Below are 11,280 nucleotides of genomic sequence, written 5' to 3'. Positions count from 1 at the left end.
GGCAAGGCCCCCTGCTGAGTTTCTCTGAGCTGGTCAGGTCCCTTTGGCCTCGAGTTTGCTTAGAACAAACAAGGAAAGTCCTCATCTCTCTTAACTAATGGGAAGAGCTGGTCCCTGTCCTGTGAGTGTCTCTGGCCCTTCCAAGCAGGATAATTAAACGTCACCTGCCTCATTTCCCAAGGGGCCAGTGACTGTGTTTGCCTCATCAATCAACTGCACGTGGCGCAGTGCCTGCCTCTGCCGGGCATCTCTGTCACGGTGAGTGGCATTCGTCATGTGCTTCACACGTCCTGAGCTCGGGGCTGAGTGCCTTTGGCGTGCTGTGCCATTCAGTCCTCCTGGTGGTCTGGGAGAGGTGCTGCCGTAGTTACCCCGGCCTGCAGGGGCCACCTTCAGGATCACTGGCAGCAGAACGGAGCTGGTTCTGACTGACACCCAACATGGGCTCCTGGCACCCTGTCCAGCTTTTCCATGTTCTTTCCCAAGACCTCACCTAGAAAAAGGATGGCGAACAGGAATAGAAATTCCTACAGGGGAGGGCGGCGGGAGGAAGGTAGGAAGAGCCAGCCAATTGGGGCCCAGCAGTCGGCACAGGAACCTTCAAGCCAACGTTTTCAGTCACAATTCCCATTGTGGCAATGGTTTTTTATTTCAGGGTTGCTTAGATCCTGGTGAATGTGTGCCAGGAATTTCAAATCAGCATGACGGCCAACCCTGCCCTCGACAACCAGCCACCCTTTGCTTCTTTCTGTGTCCACTCTTCATTCAAACTCCATGGCATTTTCAGCCGTGGGTCTGAGCAGCAAAACACCCAAGGAAGGGGCCCAGGCGTAGCTCTGGCCTCCAGGACAAGGGCTTCCTTCTCAGGCTGTGCAGAGAGGTGTGTTCTAGACACTTCTGAGGACACAATTGTATTTAAATGGAGGACATTTTATCAAAACCAGGACTGGTTTAGATGACCCGTGACATGTGCAGTAGATGCCCTTTTTACTGTCACTTTACATGTGGCACCAGAGAGGTGCAGTGACTTACCCACACTCACACAGCTGATGAGAGGTGGCTACCTGAAGACCTCATTGGATCTGGGAGGTCACTGCTAGACTCGTTCTGTGTGTATAAAATCATGTCCTGATTTTAAGCAAAATCCCATTTCCAAAAATAAAAATTAAAGGGGTAAATCTGACTTCACAGAAACAACGTGCCATCAGGTTTCCCTAAACAGCAGGCTCTCTGCGTGCAGGGGCGTCTGCGCTGGCTTCGTTCAAGCTGGCCACCGTCCGGCCTGGCAGGAGGAGCCACTCCACACCTGACCCAGCTCCGTCCACAACACAGACTTCGCAGTTGCATGCTGACTTGGTTGATGGCAGCATCTCCACCCAGAAACAAGCGCCTCTCCACACCCAGCCTGTGTCGCTCAGACCAGCAGATGGCTGAGCCGTCCACTCCCAGCTGGAACACGGCGGGCGGCAAGGGCTCCTCCCTGTTGGGCAGTGGGGCTCGGTCAGATCAGGTCCTTGATATGAACCGAGTGCCCCCACGGTGCCCTGGGGCCAAGCGTGGGTGGCCTCGGGGCCGGAGGACTGAGACCTCCTGACAGGCGGGCACCCGCAGCGGCTCTCTCCAGAACTCTGCCAGTGTCCCAGCTCAGGGTGCGCCCTGACGGGATGTCCGAGGAAAACATCACTGGTGGGGGACTGTGAACTTCACCCTGCACCCCACGTGCTGTGACTTACACACCAAAAGGCAAGCACTGGCCACTGCCTGTCACCAGAGTGCCATCCTGAAGAGGCAGAGGAGCAGAGGTCTCCAGCAAGGGGTCTGCTGGGACGTGGGCAAGAACAGCCTCTGGGGACCCTCAGGAAGGGTGACCGTGGTCTCCAGATATGCCGAGTGGAGGCTGTCCCTGGGAACCCTTGTGGTCCTGGAGCCCCTGAGAGTCTGGGGGGGCAGCTGCTGGTGCTGGGTTCTCGGGCTCCTGCACCGGCACCAGGCCAGGGGCTGAACTGCCTTTTCCTGCTGGAGGGAACCGCCGTGCCTTCCGACAGTCACCAACTCAGCCGGTGCGGGGTCTCTTGCTGCATGAGTGGCTCTCTGCGGTGGTTGAGGCCCAGCGGCAGATCCATTTGTATCCCTAAATACGTGCCTCCGAGGTCCAGCGTGTCTAGAGAGCGGAGGGATTGGACCAGGGCGCCGAGGGGTGGGCAGGCGTGGCGTCGGATTGCTTGTGATGGTGGAAGGGCAGCATGAGACCTGCCTCTCCGATGAAGGGCTGTTCGACTGAGCGCCCTTCAGATGTGACCAGCACAACTGCGAGACATTGAGTGTGTGAGGGAACGGGGCGGTGGGCGCGTGTGGCCCGTGGCGCGTGGGTTTCTTCACTGCCCTGGTTGGGAACAACAGCCCTGTCTGTTTGCAAAGCGTTTGCTGGCGGTTTTTAATTACTGCCACGTTTAAATGCGTTGTGACAGCAAGCTCGACGCGTTCCTTCTTCAGGGATCATCAGGATGATGGATGAGGAGGAGGCTTGCTGGTGGGCACTCGGGGTCCATCCGGAGGACAGAATCACAGATCACCCTGACAGATCCTGCTGCGGGCGGGGCAGGAGGGAGCGGAGTCCTGGAAGATTTACTGTGTCAGGACCTCCCTCCATTTCAGGCTTTCCTTTGCTCCGGAGAAGTGTGGACAGGGACAGCCGCTGAGCCCTCTTCGCCTCCCCAGCTGGCCCCTGGCCACTGCAGTAGCCAGGCACCACACCATGGTGCAGAGGCCGGGCCAGGCAATCTGCCCTCTGGGAGCTCAGAGCTGGGGGAGTTTCCCAGAGGTCAATAGGACAGGGTCCCCTGAGATGGACAGGACAGTGCTGGTGACAGCTGATATCTCTTGTGTGCTGCCTTCCCAGCGAGCTGTGAGATAAGAACTCCTCTTTCATTTCAGCACTTCACAGCAAGGAGCCTGAGGTTTGGAGAAGGTAAACAACCTGCCCAAGGCTGCCCAGTGGCCAGGACCCACCAGACCCAAAGTCCACGATACTAAAAAGAAAAGAAATGAAAACGAGAGGCTGACTCTTTGGAATATGTGAACCCCAGTTGAAGCCTCTCCCGCCACCTTCCTCTTGGCACAGGCTGGCTGAGGGAGAGGCCACTGTGGGCTTTAATAGATGGCTCAACAGAACCCTCTGATTGACCTGCAGGCTTCACGACCTGACAGCCGAAGCCCTTTCATTTCAGCAGGGGCAGAGCGGCCCCTTCCCTCTGGGTGGAGTCCCTGAGTGCCCACGGGCGGCTCTGCCACCCAGGCCACGCCCCACGCAGTGAGCCCCTCTCGGCACAGAGGAGACTCCGACTTGCCCACTGCTCCCCTGTCAGACTCGATCGCGGGGCCACGGCTCCGATGCCTGGCTGATGTTGGCAGATTCAGATCGGGGATGGGAGGGGGGAGGGCTGCGGGGAGCAAGGGGAGCAGTGGGATTGGATCTGGGGACAGGGAAGGGCAGCCGGCCAGGGCTGGGAGACCAGGGCTAGGGGTGGGGTGCAGGGCGAGTCAGGATTCTGCCCCCCTGCCCGGCACTGCCTCCCTCCCCCACCTGGGTGGTCTGGGGCAGCTGGCTAGAGGTCTCTACAGAGAGAAGGTGGCCCCTGCCACCTGGCCAGCCCACACTTGACAGAGGAGATGGGCTTGGCCCTTTTAGAAGATCAGAGACGAGTTTCACACCCAGCCTCCACCCCCCCTCGCCTGGTCTCCTGTCCTGGGGCCTGTTTTCTCCTCCACACCACTGTTCTTTGCCTTTCTGCACTGGAGGGGCTGACCCCTGAGGCCAGGGGGCTAGTCTCTCCTGCTCTCCGCTGTCTCCCCACGCCAGCTCCTGCGGCTGTTTGTTGAATGAATGCAAGATGCTCCCTTGAGAAAGCTCTTGCCTGAGGCTCTGGTCCTAGATTTCAGCCACCCAGACAAGGGGCAGCAGGCAACAGAGCTCCCCTGGGCCTGGGTAGCCCACTCTGAGCCACTGGCCCCTGGGATTCTTCCTGAGGGGCAGGGGACTGTGGGGTATACAGAACTGACAAGCAGCTTGTGGTGACGGCTGCTGGAGCCTCCCAACGGTCCAGCCACCCTGGGGAAGCTTGGGTCCTTGCACAAGCTTTGCAGCAGCCTCCAGCCTCCCTCGCCCACCTGCCCATCCACACACAGCCTCCCCCACAGGGAGGGAATCCCCCAGCTCTTCCCCTTCCTGTCCAGGTCGGAGTCCAGCCCCTCAGCACATGGCCCAAGGTTGGACTCCACCCTTCCCAGCCTAGGACCCAGCCTACCCCGTGGCTGGCCCTCCCCAAATGTAACACCCACGGCCTTTATGCACACTGGCTCCCTCTGCTAGAGACGAATCCTGGGCCCATCTGATGAACTCCTGTGTCCACAAAGCCCGGCTAGAGGTCTGCAGTCTCTAGGAGGCCAGGAGGGCCAAAGGTGTCACTTCGCACTGTGATCAAAACCCCAAAGTGGCCTTTTCTGTAATTGTTGGTTTATCTCTATTTGAGCTCAAGTGCCTGAAGGGGCCAAGTCAAACTCACATTTACTGAGCACCTACTGTGTGTGACATGGGGTTGGGTGCTGGGCAGGGTAAGCAGGCAGCCTGGGTCTTGCTCTCCCAGGACAAGGATCGCATGGGTCTGCTGGCACCTTCGCGGGCCCCAGGGCCTGCAGTCTGCAGTCTGAGCAGGTCTGGAGTTCGGACCTGGGGTGTGGCTCCAGTGGCACAGCCAGGACCCTCACTGTTCTGGGCCAGGTGGGGAGACTGGGCTTGAAGGGGACAGAGAGGAGCCCAGGCCTGGACCCTGCTTACCAGGTGGGTGAGCACAGACCCTCACTCTGCCTCTGAGCTCGCTGTGCCCTTCCACGGAGCTGCAAAGATCCTCCTCAGGGTGGTGGTCAGGGTGCCCTCAGGCCTGCCGGCTCTACTGAATGGCCACGTGGATGCTCTGTGGGCCGAGCTGGAGGGGCTGCGGTGGTCATGGCAGGGCCAGCTCTGGGCGGCAACCCCTCTCGTCTGGCTTCTGAACCCTGGTCCTGCAGCTTTGTGCCATCAGTGGTGGGGGGCTGGGGCCGGGTGGCTCTGGTGGAGGGTGGGCTGCTCTAGCTGTGCAGGATGGCCACCCGGGCCCTGCTGGGCCCCACGTCAGGCTTTGTTCCCGCCCCTCCCCCCGCTGCCCCCCGGCACCAGCCCTGCAAGGCTCTCGCTCTCTGTCTTTCCCTTGGCAACGCTCTCAGCTCCGGAGGAGGCTGGGGGTGGGGAGCAGGGTGCAGAGGCTGCCCTGGAAACATCTGGAGGCATTAGCTGCAGCGATCGATCGGTGGGGGGGGGGGGGACGCTGCAGCGGCCGTCACTGCAACTGCTCGCTGCCCAGGCAGTGTCTCTGCCTCAGCAGGTGGCAGGGCGGGAGAGACAGCAGGAAGACCCACCCCTCCACTGCTGGCCAGCGTCACCCTAGAAACAGCCAGCACTTAGAGGGGACAGCCTCATCATGGGGGGAGCGGCTCCCCATCCTGCTTCCCGCCCTCTGGGGCATGAGGCTCCCACAGGGGAAGGGACCCAGGCGGCCCTGTCCTTGTTGTGAGATGGCCTCCCACTCGGCACAGCGCCTTTCCCGCCCCGCCCCCCTCCCTTTGTTTGCTTTTGCTTCATTTTGCTGTGATGAGAATTTAGGGTCACATCCCCGCTAAACAAGCAGCACCAAGGTGGACTCGCCCAGGGCCTTTGGGGACAGGTGGCCCCGCCCACACTGCGCCTTTCTTGGAGGCCGGCTTCGGGGCTCTGTGTGAGGCAGCTCTTCCGCACTGTGACAAAACACCCGAGAAAAACCACCCAAAGAGGCAAAGGCTTGTGTCTTGGCTCAGGTTTCAGAGACTTCAGTGCCCCTCCGCCAGCTCCTTTGCTGCCCACACGTGGCGAGGTGAGCGGGGCAGAGGCCGGCAGAGGAAGGCTGCTCACCTCCTGGAGGCCGGGAAGCAGAGGGGACAAGGACAGGTGGGGGGCAAGAAATGCCCTTCCAGAGCACCCCCAGGACGGCTTCCTCCATTGGGCCCACCCCCCACCGTTCCACCACCTGCCAATAGTGCCACGAGCCTCCAATCCACTCACCCGCCCCTCCCACCGCGCAGGCCACAGGCCCTCGACGCGCTCCTGCTGCCCCCTCCGTGCACACAGCTCCCTGCTCGGCCCGAGGCTTTGCTCTCTCCTGCCTGCAGTGAAGGGGGTCCCGGGCCACCCCACACTGACCGGAGGGGCTCTCTCCCTGTTCTCCAGGAGTCCTCCCGGGCCTCCACGGCGGCTGTCTCCACCTGTCCCTGTGCCTGTGCTGACGCCAGGGGGCCGTGCCGCCTCTCCGCCGGGCCCTACCAGCAGGTAGCCTTTTACCTGCTGTTTATTTGTGTGATTGTGACTTCCCAGTTAGTCTTGAAGCCACCTGGCACTGGGGGGTACAGGGCAAGTTAGAGGGTTAGTCGTCTCAGTTTCATTTGTTTGGACGTGGGAATGGCCAGCCCCTCCCTCCCTGGCGAAGCAGAAATTGTGTTCAGTGGGTCAGTCACGGTCCGCACATGCAGGGGCTGTTTCTGGACCCTGTGCTGTTGGTCTACCTGCCTGTGCCCTCACTGACATGTGACAGAAGCAACCATTTCGGCTCCATCTAGAGGTTCGGCATCCTCAGGTGCAGATTCTTCTATCTTTCCATCAGATCTTCCCCGAGTTCTCAACTGAATGATCTTTATAATCAATTTGTGAGGTTGGTGATTTTGATCCTTTGGAGACTTTAAGATTGAAATTCTAGATCAGTTGGAATGCATCTGTTCCCGTGAGAGGCAGAGCCTGGTGTCAGAAACTCAGATCTGAGTTCAGCTGGGCTCAAATTCCAGCTCTTCCATTCCCTAGCTATGTGATCTTGGACACGTGGCTTGACTTCTCTGTGCCTCAACTTCTTTACCTGTCAAGTAGGGTAATGGTACACTAATATTTCTTACAGAGTTCATATAATAAATAAAAGAGCTAAAGATATACAAAGCACATATTAAGTTAGGCATTATCTCTTTTAATAAAAAATCATTACTGTATTTACTACTAAGAAGAGAAGAAAATTTGCCAGGTAAGCCATGATATGCCCTTGACTGCAAAATGTAGCATTTCAAAGAATCAATACAGCACCTTCCCTGTACGGCAACATCTTCCCTGCAAGGAAGGTGATTTTGATTTTGATTTAGGTTTTCTCTTCCTCTCTCAGTCAAACGTTATCTTATCCTTTATATAAATTCTTTAAGACCTTCAATAATTTTTAGAAAGCTGGAGGAGTCCTGAAGCCAAAAAGCTTGGGAATCAGGGATGAGCATTAGCAGATGGGGGAACCTTCCGAGCCACTTAATAGGTGCTGAGAAAGCAGCTAAGCCCAGGCGGCACCCAGGGAAGGCAAGACCAGGAGAGAGACTCAGCACCCTCAGGGCGCCCAGCAGCCTCTGCGGCAGGCCTCCTGCACCAGGCAAGGCAGACCTGCTGACGGGAGCAAGCTGAGATGAGCCTCCTCCCGGGACACGGGGGCCAGCAACCCCAGAGAGAGCGGAAGCAAAAGACACGGATATCCAACCCAGGAGACCGGGCGGGGGATGAGCGGACACGGGAAAGTTCCACACAGTGATTCTGAGTGAACTCAGGGAGATTGATTAGGACACTTATGACTTAGCAAGTTGGCCAGATATGAAATAAACGTTTTTAAAAATCAATGCTTTTGTACTTATTACCATAACCCAATTACAGATAATGAAAAATTGATTCTATTTGAGAAGTACAAAGAGGCCTTAGCTGAATCTGTGAGATATATATATATATATGATTTTTTTTTGTACTGAGGATCGGACCCAGGGGTGCTTAATCACTGAGCCACATACCCAGCCCTTTTTATTTTTTATTTTGGGGCAGGGTCTTGCTATGTTGCTTAGGGCCTCACTAAGTTGTGGAGGCTGACCTTGAACTGCCCCATCCTCCTGAGCGGCTGGGTTTATAGGCATGTGCCACTGTACCCTGCTGGGATATATATTTTTTATAAGGCAAATATAGCAATATAGACACATGTGAGATCTGGTGAACACGCCAATACTTGTCATATCTCTTTCTGTATTTTTCTTATGTTTTAAATATTTTACAAAACAAAGAAGGCAACCGATTGTGTTCCTGATGGCCACAGATGACCTGGGCTTCACCCTGTTTAACTGGGTATTCAGGTTCCTCTTGCTTTTCCGCCCCGTATTCCTCTCTCTTGAGCTCAGGTCTCTGTTTTCCTGGAACGCACCCTCCAGTAATTCTTTCAGAAAGGAGGGTGCTGCAACCTCCCTGAGCCCCTGTGTGTGGACTGTTTCTCCCTCGTCCTCCAGCCGGAGTGCTGGGTCTGGGACAGCAGAGTCCGTGACATCCTCCAGACGTCTGCTTGGACGCAGAGCAGTCTCCTGTCACCAGAGCTGCCAAGAAGCTGACAGGGTCTAGTGTGCAACCCCACGGGGACCTCTCTGCCGCACTCCACCTGGGCTCTGGGGCCTGCTCCCTCTCTGGTTTCAGGCTGGCTGGGCAGGGGCCACCCAGAGTCTTGCTGGACTGCCCTCACTTGCTCAGCACCTGGTGGCTTCAGGGCTCTGAAACCAGTGCTGGTGGTTGGCCTGCGATCCCCACCCCACCCCACCCTGACCGCCCGCCCCTCGGGACGGCCTGTGCTGGGTGGGGGCTGCTGGACCCTCCCCCTCCCCCCTTTGCCCTTTGTGCTGTGCTTTGCTCCTCGGGCAGCACCTGCCCGGTCTCCAGCTCTCTAATTTGCTCCTCAATGTCTCCTTCTGCGTTCAGACGTCTATTTTAAATCTCCATGACCTCTCATTAGTTCTTTGATACAAAAGCCCTTTCTTGCTTCATGAATAAGATAACCGCTTATCTCTCCAAGGATAGCAATTATACTTATTTTAGAGTCCCCTGTTGATGCAGTCAATGCTGATTCCTGCGGCATCTGGGGGCCGCCCCTCCTCCGGGGCTCTCCTGCCTGTGCGTTTGGTTGTGTGGGCAGGGCAGAGTGCCCCACTTTGCACTTGAGTCCCCTGTCCATGTGTCCATCCGTCCACCCATCTATTCACTACTGTGCTGCTTCGACGACGCCTCTGATGGAGGACGGGGAGGGACAGTCCTTCCCCCTTATTTGAGGTTTCACTTTCTGTGGTTTAGTCACTCGAGGTCAACTATAGCCCAAAAATATTAAATGGAAGTTTCCAGAAGTAGACCGTTCCTCAGCTGACGTCTATGACCGTAGGTTGGTGTAATCCTTCTGTCTTCTCCTTGGTCGTTATCTTTCCTGCCCCTGATTCATATATCAAGCTTCATCATGGTGTATCTGTAGAAGGACACACTCGGGGGTCCACACCACTGCATCTCGGTCAGCGCGGCTGCAGCTGAGGGGCCGGGCATGCAGCCAGGGTCAGGCTGCTCACGGGGGGTCAGTAGTTGCTGGGCTGCTACCTGCCGTGGTGACCACACTCTGCTCAGCTTGGGGTCAGGGGTTCTCTGCTGCGTGTGTGGTGGGGAAGGAGCCCCTGGTCAGTGGCCAGAGTCACCCTGACCTGTCCAGCCCCACATGTCCAGAATCTGCAGTGGTCTGCACATCTTCCAGGACGTGGTTTCCTCTGATTTTGCTTCTTTGCATCTTTTGGTGTGATTCATGTGGAAAGAAGTCTGATTCGTTGAAAAGACTCTTTTTCACTTTTAAAAATCAATATCATTATGGATTTTTTTCTTTAGAAACATTTTCTGACGCTGTAGGATTTGGGGAAAGGATGCTCAGTTTGTCCCCTGACGGAAGCCCCCAGATGCTATCCAACACACCCTGAAAGGACACCCCCTGGGGGGCCAGGAGACTGTCCTGGGGTCCCACGAGACGTTCTCTCCTACAGGACCCTGGAAGGGTGCGAGAGCCCTTAGAGGTGACCCACTGTGGCCTCCGTCGTGCCCCCACGCTGGGACTGCTGACACCGACCCACGCTCCCGGGACAACCGCACAGGCCAGCCCTGAAGACGTCCTGTCCCCTCTTCAGCCCTCAGCTCTTGCTGCCCCCACCCGGGCAGTTGTCCTGTGCTGCTGGTCCTGACTGCCCTTTGCTCAGTGCCTGGGGCGAGCCTCCGCATAACTCGATCAGCAGTGGGGAAATTGGATCAGGCTGTGCAGGTGGCCGTCCCCTCTCCCCGTGAATGTCAGAGGCCCCCGGGCAGGGAGGCCAGCTCGCTCCCACAGTGCGTCTCTGGAAGCAGATGGCGAGCCTCCGTGGGCCTTATTGGATTTGAGTTTATGTATGTGACGCATTTGATTGTCGCTGGAGGGAAGCGGAGGTTAAACCTACTTACCTGTCTGTTCCCTGGAGACAGCTGTGTCTTTGGCTGGTGGCAGGAAGCGGTGACTGGGCATTCTCCTCCAGACTGGGACTGCCTCTGACCCATGGCTCCTCTTCCAGGAATCCATTCCAGAGACACGCAGGGACGGGCATGGGGTGGGTATGTGGGACACGAGCTGCACCGTGGTCACTAACATTGTGACCCCGAGCAAGCTGTCACAGGAGCTCTCGTGGTGAATGGGCGGCCTGCTCAACAGGGGGCTGCAGAGCTGCTGAAGGGAGGCCCCACGTGCACAGGCCTTCGTGGCACCCCAAGCGAAGTACAAAGGGCAGGCACAGCCCGCACAGCGGGCCACGCCAGAAGGAGCCACGGCCCCAAAGGTCAAGAGCAGCGTGACCACGTGATCCAGCCGCCCAGAACGGAAAGAGGGGATTCACAGAGGTATGTGCACAGCCCCGTCCACAGCAACGCAGATCACGATGGCCAAGGTGCCTGTCCCAGGTGGTGGTCCACCACACTCAGGGTGTCAGCCTCCAACAGGAAGGAGGTCCTGCCACCTGCCACCACAGACATCCCACCCAGGGAACAAGCTGGTCACAAGAGGACGAGTTCCACAGGACCCACCCCTACGAAGTCCCTGAGTTACTGAGATCACAGAGACTGAGGCTGCCAGGGTCTGGGGACAGAGGACGAGTCGGCAAGACAGAAGCTCTCCGTGGGCCGCACCCGGTGAACCTGGGTTTAAAGTTAAGAGGCTGCTTATCGCACTCCGAGCTCAACCTGAGAAACAAAGGAACAGAAAATCTAAAAACCAAACGGAGGGTCGGCACCAGCCTGTGTGGCTGTAGCCGTTGCACTCCAGGGTGGGTGTCCCTGCCCTATAAGAC

This window comes from Marmota monax, unplaced genomic scaffold (genome assembly GCF_021218885.2).
Source record: "Marmota monax isolate L192 unplaced genomic scaffold, Marmota_monax_Labrador192_F-V1.1 WCK01_AAM20220418_F8-fsc00167, whole genome shotgun sequence".
NCBI classification, from domain to species: Eukaryota; Metazoa; Chordata; class Mammalia; order Rodentia; family Sciuridae; genus Marmota; species Marmota monax.
Note: the sequence above shows the minus strand (reverse complement) of the source record.